Below are 21,500 nucleotides of genomic sequence, written 5' to 3'. Positions count from 1 at the left end.
TCCTGGTGAGAGAAGGAGCAGAGTACATTGATTCCTGACTGTTTCTGGTTGGACAGTGAGTGTCTGTGCTTAATGTTCCTAATTGATCTGGTTGCTATTCAAGGGTTCTACCAGTAAAAGGCTACAACAAGCCTACAGGCCCTTGCATCATCTGGGATGATACAGTGGATCACCAAAGAGCCTGCTTCTTTTCTTGGGAATGGTGGCAACATTTTGCTTCTGGTGAGAGAAGAAACAAAGGAGCACTGTATCCCAGCAGAGTAAAGCTGTGGTGAGACCAGCATTAGTAGTAGCCAGGCAGTAGCCATTCATGTGACTCCCTTCTTTTCATTATTATTGACAAGCAATTCTTCGTTTTCAGTAAGTTCTGCTTGATTTTCTTCTAACGTCATAATATTTGCCTAAATAATTCATACTTAATTTTTCAGGGTCTACATATTAGTTTCCCCTCAAGTGTTTGTCAGTGCTCTGTACAGATTCAGACACCTTGAGTGACATTTTTCCTGTAAAAGCACAACTGAATTTTCTCCAATACCTAGTTGCACACAGGACAACTTGTTTGCAGTGACAAGCACTGTCCCCATAGTTGCAGCTGGATATTCCTGGCACTGATTGATATTCTCACTCCAACTGTCTAGTCAATAAAAACGGGCCTGTTGCCATGGATATGAACTTTCCTACTGTCTCCGTTACCAGCTTGGTGGATATGGTCATCCTGAGGCAATGTAGAAATTGCCTAATATGTTTACTCACAACCGGTTAATTCTCAAACAAACTGATATGGCATGTGAAAGATGTATTTATACAATGCCACTGGAGGCAAAGCTCAAACATAAAAGTACTCCTAATGTGAATAAGGTTGTCAGTAGTACACATGCTGTACCAATCACACACAATTCAAAGCAGACATATTGACCCACATATGCTGAGGCACTTAAATGTAATCTTTCTAAACCACAAAGACCTCCTAGGTGAGGTACACATAAAAAATACCCTCAGCAGCCCCAAATGCACCTTTTCAAAACAACACCCACATCAACACCTAGAGCTATATCTCATGGACCTTCTACCTCTAAGCCCATAAAGCAGGCCTCCACACAGTCCAACATTCGAGTCATTGGAGACTCCATCACCATCCAGGGGTGCAACCATACTGTATGTGGTCCTCATTAATATGGGTGAGTGCTGCACATCCCCTACTGTAATGTCTTCCCTGGCAAGGTCAGATCATAAAATGGTCTCCTTTGAAGTAAAATAAAACTTGGACCCACAGCTAAACCTGGAATATTCAGGAACTACTCTAAAGCTAACCCCCTGCTATTAAGTGATAACCTGCTAAAATTTGAAGCCCCCCCCCCCATAAACCCTGAGAACACTGCTGCCTATGCAGAATTGTTCACAGAAACCCTGTTCAAGCATGTTAATAGCTGCATAGAGGTAGCTGTACTCACCAGGAAGAAGTACAGAATTAACTCAAAAAACAAGCCACCCTGATGAAATCACTAAATCAATAGGCTGTATAACAGAAGTAAGAAAATCATGGCAAAAATTAGGAGGTGCAGCATCTAGCAGGATGAAAGCACTCTCATCAAACTAAACAAACAACTCAGAGGACAAATAAAGTCTACCAAAGCCAAATTTGAGATAAGTTTTGCCTCCCAGGCCTAGGACAACTACAAAGCATTCTTTAGCTTTGTCTGCAACCTCAAATGCAATACACAATCGTATGCAGAGCTGATTGTAAATGGAGCCACCTATACTGAACCAGAAGATATAGCAAAACTTCTGGCCGATAAATTCAGCTTTAACTTTACCCCTCTGTCCCCCTCAACCTTCACTCAGAAAATACCATCAACTATTACTCGCCCTACTATCACTAGAGTACAGGTCCTTAATGTTCTCGCTAAGACCAAGAACACTGCATTAATTGGCCCAGACAGTATCCCAGGATACCTTCTAAATAGCATGAAACATGAACTATCAGGGCCTCTGGAATTACTATTTAACTGTAGCTTCCAGACAGGCTTCGTACCTTATAATGGAGAACAGCAACTGTCATCCCTCTGCAGAAAGGTGGGCCATCTACAGACCCTGGAAACTATAGACCCATACGTCTCACAAGTCTTATATGTAAAGCCATGGAAAGAATTATCATGGAAATGATTAACAAAGATATAGTAAACCTCCAAACACTGGACCCAACCCAGTTGGGTTTCATCAAGGGCAAATCATGTCTACTCAACCTGGTGGACTTCTTCAGAAGGTAACCAAAAAAATGGATGAGGGAAAAATAGTTCACATTGCCTACCTTGATCTATTCAAGGCATATGACACAATACCCCACTCTGGCATTGTGATCAAACACATATGTCACCTGGTGGATAGCCAAATGACTCACAGACAGGACCCAGGAAGTTAGAATTGGGGAGTCTACCTCTACAAAGAGGCCGGTCACAAGTGCAGTTCCTCAGGGATCAGTCCTTAGACTCCTTTTTGGTGTTTACTTCTCTGAAGCCACAGCCAATGTCAGTGGTCTCTGGCTGACTAAATCTGCAGATGATTGCAAATTAGGAGCTGTCATTGAATCCCACACTGATGCAAATGTTCTCCAGGAGGGGCTAACACAGACAAACAATCAGAGACATGGACTAAAACTAAATGCCAAGCAATGCATAAGAATATCCTTCTGGAAGTCATCCACCTCTGTTAACTATCATACTGACAACACACTCCTTAGAGTTGACCCAGTAGTCAGGGACTTAGGGACAAACATATATAGTTATCTAGCCTTTGACCATCACATGTCTACAGTTGTGAGGAAATCATTCTATGTTTCGCAATGTATAAACAAAGGTATGGCATCTAAGTCCAAGGAAGTCATTGTTCCACTGTAGTCGGCATTTATCAGACCTATCATTTAGTACAATACCCCAGAATACAGGGCGTAAGTAAAATGTCCTATGCAGACCACCTCAAGGCCCTATCCTTATATTTTGTCTCCTACAGGCTTTTGAGGGGAGATCTATGCCTGGCATAGATGGCATTGTCAGACCACACTCTGATGGACCTCCTTCATATCCACAAAACGAACAGCAGCATTATTACCCATTCTAAAGACTTAAACATTGCCTGTGATATAAACAGGACTTGCTGGAGAAACAGGTATTCATCCCACAGACTACCTCATCCATGGAATAGGCTCCCCATCCATGTGAAGCAGAGTTCCTCCCTAAACCAATTCAAGTGCAACTTGAACAATGGGATGGGGAACAAGAAATTAATCTCTGGTTTGGCACCTATGTCTCTAATCTATATAGGCAACCTTTAAATGGATCATCTCCCAGCCCCCTGCTTGTAAATGTTTCATCTCTCAAACCCCTGCTTACACTTATCAAGGGTATCAGAACTTGTCAGAGATTTGGGATGCATGGCTAGGCTTAAAAAGGCATTTGTGGTAGTTAGCCTAGTAAACACCTCTGAACCTGTCTGGTACTCACCAATACAGGAGAGTGCTGCATCCCCCCTCCCTCCCTGTGCCACATCCCCAGTAGTGCGGTCAGACCACAAAGCTGTCTCCTTCAAAATAAAAATCAATTCATTAACTCCGGTAAACCTTGTAACAGTTAGAAACTATTCCACAGCAAACTACACCCTATTAAGCTACAGTTTATGAAAATTCAGTGCCCTACCCAACCCCGAGTTCACAACAACCTATGTGAAATTGTTCACAGAGACCCTGTACAACCATGTAAATAGCTTTACAAAGACTGCTGTACCTATTAAAATAAGTCCAACAGAAACCACATTGCTGGAATCCTAACCTTAATAGAGTATATAACAAAAGAAAAAAGTTATGGCTAAAATCAGGAAAAGTAACTCCCATAATGATAGAAGCACTCTAATTAAACTAAGCTGGAAACTAAGAGGACTAATTAAATACAACAAGGTCAATTACAATGTCAAGATAGCCTAAAGATAACCACAAGGCTTTCTACAGCTATGTTGAAAATCTCAAATCAGTGCTTCCACATTCACTGAGCAGAGTGACATAGTGAATTTGCTAGCTTACAAATTCAACTCAGACTTCACCTCCCACTCCCTCCTGCCTCCCTCCATGAAATGCTTATTAGCATAACCCCCCCCCAAAAAAAAAAACTATTAACAGAAAACAGGTCCCGGTGGTGCTTACTAAAGCCAAAAATACAGCCTCAGTGGTCCCCAAAATATCCCAAGTTACCTCCTAAATAGCTGGAAATATGACCTATCACAGCCACTTGATTCACTTTCCAGCTATAGCCTCAAAACAAAGCTTTGTACCATGTAAATGGATGACTGCAATTATTATCCTACTTCACAGGAGTGGACAATCAACTGACCCCAGAAACTACAGACCTATTAATCTGACTAGTGTAACATGCAAAGCCATGGAATGAATTATTAATGAAATGATCAACAAAGACAAAGGCAACCTTCAGATAATGGACCCAACCCATTTTTGCTTTGTCAAGGGAAGATCACACCTGCTAAACCTGGTGGACTTCTTTGAGAAGAACACTAAGGCAATGGATGAGGGGAAAATGGTACATACCACCTACTTGGACCTGGCCAAGGCATTCATTACAATAGCCCATGTGGGCATGGTTTACAAACTCACTAAACTGGATATAAACACCTACATAATTCACTGTATAGCCATCTGGCTCGCAGACAAGACCCAGGAAGTCAGGTTTCCTGATATCACCACGACTAAGAGACTAGTCATCAGCAGAGTACCTCAGGTCTCCATGTTGGGACCACTCTTCTTTAACATCTTTTCGGAGGTAAAGACTAATGTCAGGGGCCTTTGGCTGACCAAGTTTGCAGATAACTGCATATTGGGAGCTATCATAGATTCCCCCCATGATACAGATGTCTTACAAGAGGGTCTAACATAGATAAATTACTGATGGCAAAGTCACGGCCTAAAACTCAATGCCAAGAAATGCATTTGAGAGCCTTTTGGGAAAGCTGCCACCCAGGTTAATTACTCCATTGATAAAACATCCCTAAAGTTTGATCCAGTAGTCAGTGATCTGGGAATATATGTAGCCAGTAATCTAGACTTTGACCAACATGTGGCAAAGGTAGTACAAAAATCATTCTATGTTGTCCAATGTATAAGTAAAGGCATGGCATCTAGGTCCAAGGAAGACACAGTGCCACTTTATTTGGCTTTTATCAGATATATCATTGAGAATAATGCCCCCTTTGACATGTAAATGACCAAACATATACAACAGTTAGAATGCCCAAAAAGGTTCCTTACCAGGACAATCCAGGGTATAAACACATTGTCCTGTACAGATTACCTTAAAGTCCCATCTCTATACTCTGTCTTCTATGGGTTACTAAGAGGCAACTTATGCCTGGCATACAAGGCATCTTCGGATTCAGTTCTGATGGACCATTTGCACATTCACAAAATGAACAGCATCAGAACCAGCAGACTGAAGGACTTCAATTTTGCTTGTGATATAAATAAAACATGTTGGTGAGATAGATATGTGTCTCATAGAATACCCATGCTGTGGTACAGGCTCCACAGCCATGTGAAGCAGAGTCCATCCCTAACCATATTCAAGAGTAACCTTGACCAATGGGTGGGAAATCAGAAATTCACCCCAGGTCTTGCCTCCATGCCCAAACTAACATACCCCCCATATAACCTCTAGAAACATCCTAACTAACATACCTCCCCCATAAACATCCATGATACATAGGGACACAAAAAAGAAGTTATGTTCTTACCATAATGTTCCATGTGGAGTGTTCATCTCGCCTTTGTTCTTACACACGGGTTCGGAGCCGATCCTCGTCTCTGAGTCAGCAGCATAGCAAAGCTCTGCATCTTAGAGAAGCTCGAGACCAGGTTATATCCCAACAATCCTCCCTGCCATTACTCAGATCTAGTTTGCAAGTAAACCAGACCAACCAAAAACCTCAGGTGCTAAGGCTACACACTGCCACAGAACTCAGAGACACTCTCTCACTTAACAAATTAACTAAGGGTAATGAAATATACCCCATGAGGCAAGAAACAATATACCCGGAAGGGGTTAAGGCATTTCGACCAGACTCTAGTCCTACTCGTTCTTCCAAACACGTGAGGGAGGGAATGTAAGAACAAAGGCGAGATGAACACTCCACATGGAACGTTATGGTAAGAACATAACTTCTTTATGTGAGAGTGTTCAATCTCGCCGTTTGTTCTTACACATGGGTAGCGTCCCTAGCTCCGTCACCCCGAGTGACTCATGGAAGAACGTTCCTAAGCACAGTGGAACCAAAAGATGTCCTGTCTTTGGAGGCTTTGTCAACCCTATAATGAGCGATGAAAGTACGTGGTTTAGACCACATGGCTGCTGCACAATTCGTGTCCAAAGGAAGACGAGCTGCATGAGCCAAAGAAGTGGAAACGGATCTGGTAGAATGGCCCTTAGGTTTGGCAGGCAAGGCCTGATTCGACTTAGAATATACAAAGGCTATACAATCAGTAAGCCATTTAGATAGTGTACGTTTTGTAACTGCCATGCCCTTTTTGTTGTCTGCAAACACGACAAAAAGCTGATCTGTTTTCCTGTAATCTTTAGTCCTATCCAAATAAAATCTTAGTTGTCTGTGGACATCCAACTTGTGCAGCATATACTCCAACTTGCTGGTATGGTTCTTGAAAAAGGTAGGGAGTTCTATGGACTGGTTAACATTTGTGACAGAGCATACTTTAGGAAGGAAAGACGGATTTGTTCACAAGGAGACTCTATCTGGGTGGAAAATTAAGTAAGGCGGCCTGACTGATAGTGCTTGCAGCTCTGAAACTCTTCGAGCTGAAGTAACAGCTACGAGAAAAAGTGTCTTCCACGACAAGAACGTCAGGAGGCAAGACGAGGCTGGTTCAAAGGATGGCAACATTAGTTGTGACAATAATAAATTTAAATTCCATGGGAATAAAGGGTCTCTGACGGGCGGTCGAAGATGGAAGGATCCTTTCATAAAAGCCTTACAAAGCCTGTGGGACATAATAGGAGAACCGTCCTCACCAACATGGTAGTTGGATATGACCGCCAACTGTACTCTTAGTGTGGAAGTAGAGGCTCCTTTGTGAAAAAGGATAGATAGAAATTCTATAACTTTATGTAAAGGAGCTACTAGGGTGTCCAAGTGTTGGCTAGATGCCCAGTATACAAAGTGTTTCCATTTACTCCTGTAGAGTTTTGTAGTGGAAGCTTTATGAGAGGCAACCAGAATGCGCTGAACTGCCGGAGAAAGTAGATCAGACCTGGCTAGGCAGGGAAGTGGAGCAGCCAAGCTGCTAGTTTGAGGGATAGAAGAGACGGGTGAGGAACTCCCGACGAATGAGTCAGTAGATCTGGTACTGGGTCCAGGATCCACGGTTCCTCTGTTTGATGGGCTCGAAGAAAGGGGAACCATATCTGTCGAGGCCAGAATGGGGCTATGAGTATAATTGTCCTTTCCAGGTTCCTGGCTTTCTGAAGAAATTTGGGAATCAAGGGGGTAGGTGGAAGTGCATATAAGAGACCCGGGGGCCAATCGTGTATCAGTGCGTCCTTGGGGACATCCCCCGGAGGGGGTAGAAGGGCAAAATAGCTTCTGCATTTGGTATTCATCGGGGAAGCAAATAGATCGCAGCAAGGCTGGCCCCATCTGTGGAAAATTCTTTCCGCCACCTGTGGATTGATGGACCACTCGTAAGGTAACAGGATGGCTCTGCTCAACCTGTCCGCAATGATGTTGGATGACCCCGGGATGTGCATTGCTATCAGAAAGCGACCCGTGGACTCTGCCCATTGCCAAATTCTCATGGCCTCTCTGCATAATGGGTAAGATCTGGTTCCCCCCTGTTTGTTTATGTACCAGACTACAGACATGTTGTCTGTCTGAACTGCTACTGTTCCTAGAGGTAGGAGGGTTTGAAAGTGTTGCAATGCCAGGAACACCGCCCTCATTTCCAGAACATTTATGTGCAGGTTGTACTCCATGTTGGACCATTCCCCTTGGACTGTTCTTCCCTGAAATAGTCCCCCCCACCCTATCAGAGAAGCGTCCATGGTTATCGTGGCCGTCGGATTGGGTAGAACAAATGGATGACCCATAGTGAGATCCTGACTGTACACCCACCATGAGAGGTCTAGTTTGCAAGAGTCTGTTATCAGAATCTCGTGCACTAGGGCTAACTGCTGGAATGACCACTGCGTGAACAGCAGCCATTGGAGGAGCCTCATGTGCAATCTCCCCATAGGAACTGCAATCAGGGACGCTGCCATGAGTCCCAAAACCTTCAACACTAGTTTGGCCGGGGCTTTCCTGCTTTGCAGTAGAAGAAGAACCTGTTCCTTGAGGGATGAAGCCCTTATTGGAGGGAGCTTTACCAGTGTTAAGCGTGTATCTAGGTCTGCTCCGATGAATGAAATATGCTGTGAGGGCAGTAAGGCAGATTTTTCGAAGTTTATGGAAATCCCTAGGTGGGAACAAAGGTTGACTGTGTAGTCTCTGGCTTGTATGAGGTGATGCTCGGTGGTGGCAGTGAGGAGCCAGTCATCCAGATAGGGAAACACCCGGAATCCTAGACGTCTCAAGTGAGACGCTACCACTGCCATGCATTTGGTGAATACCCTGGGGGCTGAGGTGAGCCCAAAGGGCAGGGCTCGAAATTGAAAGTGACTGGCTCCCAGCCGGAAGCGCAGGTGATCTCTGGATGGTCTGGCCATTTTGATGTGGTAGTACGCGTCCTTGAGATCTATCGAGCACATCCAGTCATCCTTCTGTAAAAATGGAAGGATCGATTGAAGCGTGACCATCCGGAACTTTTCCTTCTTCACGAAGGTGTTGAGATTGCTGAGATCCAAAATCGGTCTCTAGTCCCCTGTCTTTTTTGGAACTAAAAAGAACCTTGAGTAAGTTCTGGATCCTCTTTGGTCCACCGGGACTGGTTGGATGACTCTTTTCGCGAGCAGCTTTGAAATTTCTATTGATGCTGGGCCTCGCACATGGGGTGGCACATCTGGAAACCTTCTTTGTTGGAGTGGAGTTGATATGAAGGGGATTTTGTATCCTCTGGTTACAATGCTTTTTACCCAGGAGTCCGAGGTAAGAGTTAGCCAGGCCTGTGGGTATAAAGCCAAGCGACCCCCGACTGCCTCCAGAGCAGGACAGTCGGGCCCCCATTCAGGAGTGCTGGAAAGGCTTACCAGGGACAGGATCCCTGTCGCCTTGGTTCTGCGGACCCCCTCTGCCGCCGGGGCGACATCTTCCATTTCTACCCCCCCCCTCTGCCTCTGGGGGGGGCATCACTCTGTGTGGCCTGGAAAGATCCCTGAGTTTTATGGAACCACATTTTTTCGCTTCATTGCCCTTTGGGGTACGGTCTAGTTGAGAGCGGAAAAACGGACTCTGACAGCAGACAGAGTCTTTCCTTCTTGCTCACACCGAGTTAGTGTCTCCTTCACTTTGGGCCCAAAGAGAGTGGCACCATCAAAGGGGGCGTTGGCGAAGGAAGACTTGAAGGCTTCCGCAAATGAGCACAGCCGCATCCAGGATTGTCTTCGTAGAGCAATCACTGAAGCTGCAGCTCTACTCGATCCTTCAGCTGCATACGAGATGAGCCTCATGGATGAGTTCACTATGGAGGTAAGGGTGTTAAGCTGTGCTGTTACCTTATCTGAAACAGCAGCATCTGTGTTACCCTGGAGGGTATCTCCCAGCTCCTTGATGAGATCCCTCTGCAGACGTGTAAAATGTGTCAAATAGTTTAGCGAACGCATGGAAAAAGTCGCTGAACTAAAAATGCGCTTCCCATATCTGTCCATAGTCCTAGAATACTTATTAGGAGGATGAACAGAAGAGGAAGACTCAGACATCTCCTTTTTAGTGGCTGCCACCACCACCATAGCATTGACTGGAACTCCCTTGGTGAGATAAACCTTGTCCTGGGGGGCGGTGATAAATTTGCTCGGTTTTCGAGGGACCGGTTCCACTGTGTCCGGTGTCTCCCACGCCCTTCAAGCAATTAAATCCATTAACTCATCGAAGGGTGGAGTAACCCAGGAGGTAGAAGGTTGAGCACCAAAAGCCTTCAGCAGCACCGACTCATCCTCAGTGGGGGCTATGGACTGCCAATCAACCCTCTGTTTTAAGATCTCCAAGATGTCCGCAAATGAGACATCCTCAGAGGGGGATTTTGGGGACCCCACTGCCTCATCCAAGTCAGTGTCAGATGTTAGAGATTCCTGTGGGGAATCTAAGTGCCTCCTCTTGCACAGGCTTTTCCTCGGAACCTCATCGGAGGGGGCTTCCGGTGAGGCCTCCGAGGAACAGGGGGCACCCACTGGGGGTGGCTGAGGCAATGGTGCGCTACGCTTTGGATGGGTCGTGGGGGCAGAAACAGAGAGTGGCCCTGTAGGGGAGGGAGAAGACGCCTCTGATGAAGTGGTTGTCTGTGCAGACAAAACCTTCCTCATAAGGTCAAAAACCCCTGAAACCCGGGCCGAGGACTCCAACGGTTCCGAAGAACATGGAAGCATCCCAGACACGGGGGCCATGGGCCCCGACCCCGAGGACGGAGCTGAGCCAATCTGCGCCGAGGCCCGAGAGGAGAGTCGGCACCGAAGGTGATGCGACTCGGTCCCGGAACCAAGGAGAGATCGTCGGCTCTGCGACTCACCTACAGGTTCCGAAGGAGTCGAAGTCAATGATGTCGATCGTGCAATGGACGGTTTTGGCACCGTGGGCTCCACTATCATCGGCTCATCCTCTCTCAGCTCCGAAGACTGGATGGTTCTCGAAGGAGGACCTGTTGGAGATAAAGGGAGGCCTTCTAGTTTCGACACCAATTGGGAGGAAACTGCAATCAACTTGGAAAGGGCTGTGTTCTCCATGAGTTTCTGCACGACACAATCCACATCTGTATCGGATAACGGTCTGGAAGATCGGGCCGAAGGGGCCGAAGATGGCACCGACCAAAGAATGGATGGTGGCGGTAGCTCCGACACTGGTTCCAAGACCTGGGGCTCAGTGAAAGACAAATGTTCGACGCTCGGCCCCGAAGTCTGTGGAACCGGCGAATGAACCTTCGAAGATGAACTCGGAGCTGACTACATGGGCTCTGACATCTTCGACCCCTTCGAGGACTTAGAAGCCTGGTCCGATTTGTCCAAAGCTTCCTGGAAGGCAGGCTTCAGTAGTCCCCTATCTATAAGTTTCCTGTGTCTATCTGTCATGACCCTCCTGCTGAAGGAATGGCATATACAGCAATCCTCTTGTAGGTGGAGAGGGCCAAGACAGTAGACTCAGGAAGTGTGGTTGTCAGTGAAGGACATTTTCTGTCCACACTGACATCTTTTAAAGCCGGATTTTTGGCTTTTTCTGACATAACCGGTAGAAGTAAGACACTTTACTAGGAAAAATTTTAAGACACTAGCTATAATAACTAATAACTACTAAGTAAATATTTATATATATATATATATATATATATATATATATATATATATATATATATATATATAAGTATTGCTATAAGTGGGAAAAAGGAGGTAGGCCACAAAAGGGAACCTATAAAAATATGACAGGATTAACTATAATAACACACACACACTAGCACTATATCAAAAACTAACTTTAAGAACTTTAAGAACTTTTTAAACAGGAAAGATAAGAATCTTATCTGTAATATAACAAAAATCTCTCTGGTCCGAGCTCTCGTCGATGTGATCTGTTGCAGCGGCAAACTAGATCTGAGTAATGGCAGGGAGGATTGTGGGATATAACCTGGTCTCGAGCTTCTCTAAGATGCAGAGCTTTGCTATGCGGCCGACTCGGAGCTGAGGATCAGCTCCGAACCCGTGTGTAAGAACAAACGGCGAGATTGAACACTCTCACATTGGGTTGGATTGCACAGCTAGTCATGTAAAGGCCATGGTGGTTGCTAGCCTAGTATATAACTAGCAGCAAAGAAAACAAATTGAGAAAACTGACTGAAGGTCCACAGAGTACAAAAAAATCTTTAGCGAACAAACCAATGTAGACCACCACAATCCTTCGATAAAACACTAATTTAATATAACAAGGCAAAATTCAACAAGCAGTTTTTAACACAGATAAGCGCTTTTTGACAGTATGCACCCCAGACATACATATAAGAATATAATAAGGGGTCAGGTAAGTAGAGCCTCAAGGCTTTGTACTAAAGATAGTGATTTTGAGGAAGAATTGATGAATATGGAACATATTTTTAAAAATAGAGGTTATAATGAGAGGTTGATAGTAAGTGAATTAAGTCAGGGTAATATACATAGAAAATCTGTATCTTCATTAAAGACAATTTTATCAGAAGAGCAACTTGGCCATAAATTTGCATTTAATAGAATGACATTCACGTATAGTAGTAATATACATGGTGTATGTGACATTATTAAGAAAAATTGGCATATACTTTTATCTGATGATAAAATAAAAGAAATAGTAGGGATAGAACCCAAATTTGGATTTAGAAGAAATAAAAATCTGAAAGACATTTTAACGCAAGAAAAGAGTAACCACAAGAAAAGTTCCATTTGTCAAGTAGGTACAAATCCATGTGGGCTATGCAAAGCATGTCACTGTATTAATAAAGAGATTGTTTTAAGCATCCAGTAACAGGGAAATTATTTCATTTTAAAGCAAAAGCCAATTGTAGAACAAAGAATATAATTTATTTAGCTGAGTGTCAGCAATGCAAAGCATTTTATGTGTGAAAAACAAATAATATGTTTAAAGTTAGAATTCTGCAACATCTTTCATGCATAAGAACTAAAAATATGCACAATGCACTTTATAAACATATAGAAGTAAATAATGACCATCACTTTAGATTTAGAGCTATTGCAAATGTATTTCCTAGTATAAGAAAGGGTAGCCTAGTAGATGCCATTGAGAGAGAAGAAGCAAAGTGGATAATTGAGCTGTTAGCTCATAGGACACCAGGACTAAATGAATTTGTTCCTATGAAACCCGCCCTCAAAGATAGGAGGGTGCAGTATAAATTTTGATTGGTTGGAAACTGTTTTGAATTAGGTATTTAAATGAGACTAAGATTGTTTTTATTTCATCTGAAGAAGGGCAGAGCCCGAAAGTGCTTATCTGTGTTAAAAATTGCTTGTTGAATTTTGCCTTGTTATATTAAATTAGTGTTTTATCGAAGGATTGTGGTGGTCTACATTGGTTTGTTCGCTAAATATTTTTTTGTACTCTGTGGACCTTCAGTCAGTTTTCTCAATTTGTTTTCTTTGCTGCTGCTTTTGTATTTGGGGAACTGACACACAATGGAACATTCTGAAACTGCCATAAGGGAAGAATCTGGTGCTTCACCTGCTATTTCCATGGGAATGAGAACCTTTTCTATAAGGAGAGACCTAACTAATCAAGGAAATCTGTTGCTGAATTTAGAACTACATGTAGCACCTGAGAGATGTACATTGCATCAAGTGAGTACAAGTAATGATTAAAATTTGAAGAAATCATAAGAGACATTACTTTTAAAGTTAATAAGTTAAAAATGTTACAATGGCAGAGAAATCATTTCGAAGCCTGTTTAAAATTTGGCATAGTACCAAGAGGAATGAGGGTGTTTTGTATGCCCTCACAAGGTGAACACTATCCAGAATTACTAGCCAAATGGCAGCGTATCAACATAAATACAGGCTTTTCATATATGAAATTACTTCTGGAATTTTTTGCACCAGAGGAAGAGAAACTCACAGCAGAAGTGAGTGTTTTACAAATGCAATTAGAGACTGAATTTAAAGGAGAAAGATTCACTAAAAAACTAGACGAGCTATACTGTGCTTTTTCAATGACTGACCAGAGGTTACAACAAACAAAAGTAAAAAAGCTACAGCGCGACTATAAAGATTTCACGACCGGTAACATCTTCATATGGCCGAGAGAGGAAAGAGGAGAAATCCGTTCCAATGTCTCTTTAACTGAGACCAACACGTCATATGCGGAAGTGATGCAAGGTAGAGCCACTCGAAGAGCGCAAGAGACTTTTCGTTTGACCAACAATAATGAACAATTAGTTAGGTCTAAACAAAGTAACTCGATGGAAATAGTGAGTTCAAATTCAACTACGGAACCTCTGGGAGAGAGGACTATACAACGTTCTGAATCAGAAGAAACAACGAACATTTCTTTAGTAACTGGTGTTCCAAATGCAGTAGTTACCCAATCTAAGGACTTGGATGCAAGACCCAAGACAAATGAAGCAGTGCAGCAGGGTGAGCGTTTTTTAGCCCAACTGCCAGCTCCAATGAAGAGAAAAGGAGAATGGAAGAGAGCCAGCAGCGAAGGCAGAGGGGCAAAAAAGAGGACATCAAATTGACTGGTGATAATATTGTTTATAATTTGTCTAACTATGTTCTTAATGATGATGAATTATTTGTTTTAAACAAAGGTATGTCCTTTGTACCAAGTAGAGAAAGCTGTTTTAATGAAATAGTCATGGATATGATGTTTTATGGTAGAAAAGTAATGTTGCAAAGTTTATTTAACCAACAAAATAGACAGCATATGTTGAGACAACCTAGTACATTCATGCCACCACTCAGTTCTACCATGCAAATGTTTCTTAAAGTATGTGAAGCTGATTTATATAAATATTTGGAAGAAGGTAAAAATCAGAAATATTTTAATTTAACAAATACACAAAAACAAGCATTAATAAATTTAAAGAACAATGATAATATCATAATAAAACAGGCAGATAAAGGTGGAGTGGTTGTTATATTAAATAAGGATGATTATTATTTTAAATTAAATAATTTATTAATAGAAGGTAATACCTACTTGAAAATTAGTCCATTAGAACTTAACAACATCATAATAGGAGTTCATAACAGTATTAAATGTATGTTGGATAACAATACTATAGACCAAGATCTTAGTGAATTTCTATTAATAGAATATCCGGTAACACCTATTTTCAAAGCACTACCCAAGTTACATAAAAATTATAAAGATCCCCCACTAAGACCGATAGTCTCAGGTAGAAAATGGGTAACTGAAAATTTATCTATTTGGTTAGAATATACTTTAAAACCATATACAACAAGAATAATAGAAATTTTGAAAGATACACAACAATTTTTGGAAGCCATAAAAAATGTTGATATATGTGGAAAAGAAGTATTAATGGTCACCTTAGACGTTGTAAATTTGTTTACAGTGATAGAAAATGAATATGGCATGAATGCTGTTTGTGAACTATGCAAAGAAATGGGTGAATCAGATGATAGGAAATTATTTACAATAAGAAAATGCTTGAATTTGGTTTTATCTAACAATGTATTTATATGCAATGACAATGTATATAGACAAACACAGGGGGTAGCCATGGGCACCCCCTGTGCTAATACATATGCAAATTTGGTTTTGTCATATTGGGAGAGATGTTTTGTGCTAGGGGGCCAAAACAGATGGAAAAAGCATCTATTTCTTTATAGACGTTTTGTGGACGATGTTTTTATTTTATGGGAAGGGGAAAAGAGAGAACTAGTACTTTTCATAGAATATTTGGAACATACCACAACTTTTTTCAAATTTTCTTTCACATGCTCAGATGAAGCTATAGATTTTCTGGATGTCAGAATTAAAAAAGAAAGATCTGGTTTTGTTACTTCCTTGTTTCGAAAAGAATGCTGGAAAAATAATTTACTTACTTTTGACAGTATGCACCCCAGACATACATATAAGAATATAATAAGGGGTCAGGTAAGTAGAGCCTCAAGGCTTTGTACTAAAGATAGTGATTTTGAGGAAGAATTGATGAATATGGAACATATTTTTAAAAATAGAGGTTATAATGAGAGGTTGATAGTAAGTGAATTAAGTCAGGGTAATATACATAGAAAATCTGTATCTTCATTAAAGACAATTTCATCAGAAGAGCAACATGGCCATAAATTTGCATTTAATAGAATGACATTCACGTATAGTAGTAATATACATGGTGTATGTGACATTATTAAGAAAAATTGGCATATACTTTTATCTGATGATAAAATAAAAGAAATAGTAGGGATAGAACCCAAATTTGGATTTAGAAGAAATAAAAATCTGAAAGACATTTTAACGCAAGAAAAGAGTAACCACAAGAAAATTCCATTTGTCAAGTAGGTACAAAACCATGTGGGCTATGCAAAGCATGTCACTGTATTAATAAAGAGATTGTTTTTAAGCATCCAGTAACAGGGAAATGATTTCATTTTAAAGCAAAAGCCAATTGTAGAACAAAGAATATAATTTATTTAGCTGAGTGTCAGTAATGCAAAGCATTTTATGTGGGAAAAACAAATAATATGTTTAAAGTTAGAATTCTGCAACATCTTTCATGCATAAGAACTAGAAATATGCACAATGCACTTTATAAACATATAGAAGTAAATAATGACCATCAGTTTAGATTTAGAGCTATTGCAAATGTATTTCCTAGTATAAGAAAGGGTAGCCTAGTAGATGCCACTGAGACAGAAGAAGCAAAGTGGATAATTGAGCTGTTAGCTCATAGGACACCATGACTAAATGAATTTGTTCCTATGAAACCCGCCCTCAAAGATAGGAGGGTGCAGTATAAATTTTGATTGGTTGGAAACTGTTTTGAATTAGGTATTTAAATGAGACTAAGAATGTTTTTATTTCATCTGAAGAAGGGCAGAGCCCGAAAGCGCTTATCTGTGTTAAAAACTGCTTGTTGAATTTTGCCTTGTTATATTAAATTAGTGTTTTATCGAAGGATTGTGGTGGTCTACATTGGTTTGTTCGCTAGTATATAACTATAAAGTTATGAACTGTGGACTTATATGCAAGGCAACTTTCTTTGGAATTCTGAATGTTTAAGAAGCAAGCATCAACTGTTTAATCAATATCTTCAGTGTTTACTACCACGAGTGGCAAAATCTGCTGCAACCTCTATAAATCCAGAAGACATGAAGGGCATAGGTAGCCGTTTAATGTAGCCAGCTGAAAGGTGTTATCTTGATACCTACCTGAGAGTTAAACTATGTACTGAAGAATGAGGAATGATAAAGAATACTTCCATACATCAGATTAGCCATATCTGTTCTCGCCAACTGCTGCAGTTTTTGAAACTATCTTGATGGTGATGTTCTGCTGCCTCTTAAATAGCAAATAAAAAGAATAAGAAAGAAGAAGAAAGACTTAAGACCTTACCAAAAATTAGAGATAAAGAACATTCTGTTGCATTTCCCCAGCATGGGCTCACTGTTGCATCCTGGTTTCTGGTGGCATACTCCAGGGCAAAATGTCTGTTGTCAGGAACTGGCTATATATTATTAGTATCCTAACATAAGAAATTCACAGTACCTCTCCATCTAAGGTTGCTGAATTACTTAACAATACATATGGTAAAGCTGTCTCCCCTGTGATGGTTTGAAGTGATAGTTTTATCCACTTAAGCAGCAATTCTTCTCTACCCTGTTTCCTGTATTGAGCAGGTTCCAGTGCAGCAAGATAAAAACTTGCTTATCCTGTCTAAGCTTAAAGTCTTGGATATGACATAGTGCGCCCTGAATTATGTAAGATATCTGGAGATGAAACAGTCAAATCAATGTTGCTCATCTTTAGTCTCTTATTTTCAAAAAAAAAATCTTAACTTCGGGCTAATAGCAAAATGTAATTGCATTTCCCCTGCCTCTTCTACCTCTTCACTTCCTCTCTCTCCAACCACTCTTAATTCTTACAGTCTCAAAACAACCAACCTGTCTAGTCTGTCTCCTATACCCTACCTCCCCTACATCTCCTACTAGCCATTCCTACTTTCCTTTCTTGTTTCCAAACTCCTATACAACTAGGTCCTACCCACTTTAAATAAGCATCTGCCTAACTATTAACTCATTTTGCTCTAAGCAGCTTAAATAATATTGTAACTAGTCACATTTTCTTCTGCTAATTGTTTAAAACCTTGTTTGTAACAACTCACATACTTGTCTGCCAATTGTTAATACTCTGTATAACTGAATTGCCTGAGGAGCTTTTTTTCTCTCCAGGTCTCTGCTTGTAAGATCCTATAGCTGATTGTCACTACTATGTTACTAACATTTAATAAATTGTTTTCTACTCCAGAGGAGCTTTTCTCCCCGGGTCTCTGCTGAAAATGAGCCAAAAGCTCAGCCAGACTAACCCAGTTAACAAATGTAAAATAAATAAATAAAAATAAAGATATATATATATATATATATATATATATATATATATATATATATATATATATATATATGGGTCTATATCACATTATCGAAAACTGATAATGATGAACGGCCATAACATCGAAAGTGCCGTTCATCAAAACTGTTCTAGTGGGGGGCTGTGCCTCCCACACCCCCACTAAATATATATATACCAATTCCGAGATCGCACTACAGTGAGGAAAGGGAAAATTTACTGATCCTCACTGTACTGTGATCCGGCAAGGACAGTTTCGATGAACAGCACATTTGATGTTATGGCCATTCGGCATTATCAGTTTTCAATAATGTGATAGGAATCCATATATATATATATATATATATATATATATATATATATATATATATATATATATATATATAGATATATACATATATGTATGAGGTCACAGTTCCTTGAATGATAAATGCAGATGCATATTTATACTCCCAAGGTAGCTAATGTAGCAAAGAAAAGTGTGCTAAGACATCCTGACTGGAGCATTCTATGATCTGAAGGTAAAGAGTTACTGTTCCAGCAGCTGTTTGGGCCTTTTGTGATACAATAAACTACAAAAGAAATAAAATCTGATTAGTGCTAACCTTTACACCTAGATAGAGCTTTTGATCTGAATGGTGGGTATTAGTTCGGCAACTATCAATCTACATGGTTCCATTACAATTGCTTGACAGAAAATTTCCAAACATAAACTGCCAGACCACAAGCGAGTAACCAACATTTTCGTTTAACAAAATTAACAACACTGCTTTTTCAGGAGGACTGAACTCTTTACTCCCTTTACTTTAATATAATAACTCCATGACTGCATAATTGTGGGAGAAGGCAAAGCACTATATTAGAAAGAACATATTATATGCAGGAAGTATGATCTTACATTTCAAGTATAATAACAGCAAGCATGATCAGGGGAACAAAAGATCAGGAAAATGGAATTCGTGAGTCAGCAACTGACCAATCAGAAGTCAACCACATGTAAAGACACCTCTTAGCTACTTAGCGTGCTAAAGATTTGAAAATACTTTATTAGAAGAACTTTCAAGATACAAGTAAAAAGTTCCACCCTTGTGAAGAACAATCTCTGTTTTAGAATACCAACAGATTCCATCTTGAATTTATTCCTATTTATTCTAGTTATTATTGGGAATTGGATATTTAAGGCTACTCCTGTCTTTATTCCTTTTTAATGATGACCTAGTCCTTATTAGGGCATCTCCTTCAGGCACTGTAAATCAAAATTAACAATGACATCTAAAAAGTCTACTAATGACAACGACATCTAAAAAGTCTACTGATGATCTCAGAAGAGACAGTTCTCAGTTAAGCTAAATAAAACATATGCATGGCCTTTGGTAATACTCAAACACTAAAGAATATATCATCGTCTGGACACCTTTAGACATGAAAATGCAATTACTAAAGCACTAAAAATATTTGTAATTCCAGTATCACATCTTTTTTTTTTCCAGGGCTTAAATGAATAACTTGTTCCTTAGGGTGATAAAGCATACTATAACATGTTATAAAATAAATAGCTTTTGTATGTCAAGAAGACAAAGACACATTAGACAAACACACCAGACAGTATGCATATGGATTCTCACTTCTCACAACATATTTCTCCATAGTCAGTTCAGTGGTGCAGAAGAATACAGCTCTGACTGTGACCCAAACAACCAGAGGCAGACTAGTGACCCATGTACTGATGTAACCAAGTGAGGGAAGGTAAAAGTAAGCAAACAGCACTAGTTCACCCACACTGTGAAAGGAAGGTAGTCCAACCCACCACAGTGTTGTCATCTACTGGAGAAGTAGAGATGAAAATTATATAGAATATGAGTCACACTGATGCCTGTTTGGCTCTGCCAAACAACATCTAATGATAGCCATCGTGGAGCATGTATGGAAATGCATACATTTATATGTGAAGACATAGCAGGCTCTGAAGCTAGAAAGCATGTACAACAGCTGTTAGTGGAGTGGCTAGAGATAGGAAAGGGAAAATATCTCATGGTTGCCAAGTTGTCTGTCTGTCTGTCTCTCTCTCTAGTGACGGGACTGAATGAGTATAGTTGCAGTAGGGACTTGATAGCAAGTAGACAATGGACAAGAAGAATAACTAAAAAAGCTGCCTCCTACTCCTTATTGAATGTCATGTCTTGGCAAGTTCCAAAGAATAATATATGTAACCTTGTCCTTGTTCTTAGATAAAAACATCAATATTCTCCCCATTAAGGGTGTACTACCTTCCTACCAAACAAAGATCTTAACACAGGCTGTCCGCTTATAAATTACTGTTTCATGATTGCTACCCTTCACTTATCAGCATTAGCTACTAGGAAACTGAGTTTCTTTAAAGCAGCCCATATTTTAACCCTACTTCGGATGCATTTTAAAACAGATGACATGGTATTCTCATCACTTAATTCTTCAAAAATCAAAGAAGCAGATCAGTGAGGAATAGCTCTTGAATGAAAGAATTAAATGTGAATGCAGAAAAATCAGCCTATATAACTTAACCTAACCTAACCTACTAATCAGACCCTTATAATACATATGCATTATATCATAGTCTGACCATGACCTACATTGGGTATGGTGTTTACTAAATTACTTGTTTTATAACATTTAACTTACTTTGGCTATATTAATATTCATTATTTATATTATAATTCTGTTATAGTGGTTATCTTCTTATGTAATTATTACTTATTTTAGAATCTTTATTTAATTTGGATATCTCATTATGTAATTGTTATGTTTTTATATAACTGTTGTCTGGCATTTAATGCAGATGATTAAGGCTCTGAGCTATTAACAAGCTGTTGCCTGCAATCTAGGTACAGGGTTTGATTCCTTCCACCTCCATTTGCCTACTGTGTAACTCTAAGGACGTCACTTAACTTGACAGTGCTCCTGGACTGCTCCTGAAAATGGAGAGCTCTGTCCAGTGAGCTTAGGCATTTAAGAAATGTATAAAATAAAATTAAAGTAAAGTAAAGGGAATTCTCAGTCCCATAAGTATTTATTTTATAGCCCTTATTTAACATACTTTGTCTAATCATGTACTGGATTACAGGTATTTCTCAGTCCTTTGTGTGTTTCACTTTTGGTGGCCTGACAGATGATTGTCTCTTAATTTTGTCTTTTGCATATTTTGGTATTATATAATTTGCTTCTGCCATGTTTAGAGATTGTGGTTAAAAGAC

At 40.3% G+C, this 21,500-nt stretch overlaps 1 protein-coding gene across 1 annotated transcript in view; it reads right to left on the bottom strand.

Moving 5' to 3' along the window:
- Window positions 1-21,500, bottom strand: part of DNAH6 (dynein axonemal heavy chain 6) — a 5,071,261-nt gene that overhangs the window by 3,991,545 nt on the left and 1,058,216 nt on the right. The gene's annotated exons all lie outside the window — the stretch shown is intronic.

This window comes from Protopterus annectens, chromosome 17.part0 (genome assembly GCF_019279795.1).
Source record: "Protopterus annectens isolate FY-2018-M chromosome 17.part0, PAN1.0, whole genome shotgun sequence".
In the NCBI taxonomy this organism is placed as follows: domain Eukaryota; kingdom Metazoa; phylum Chordata; order Ceratodontiformes; family Protopteridae; genus Protopterus; species Protopterus annectens.
Note: the sequence above shows the minus strand (reverse complement) of the source record. Positions and strands in the feature narration are given on the sequence as shown.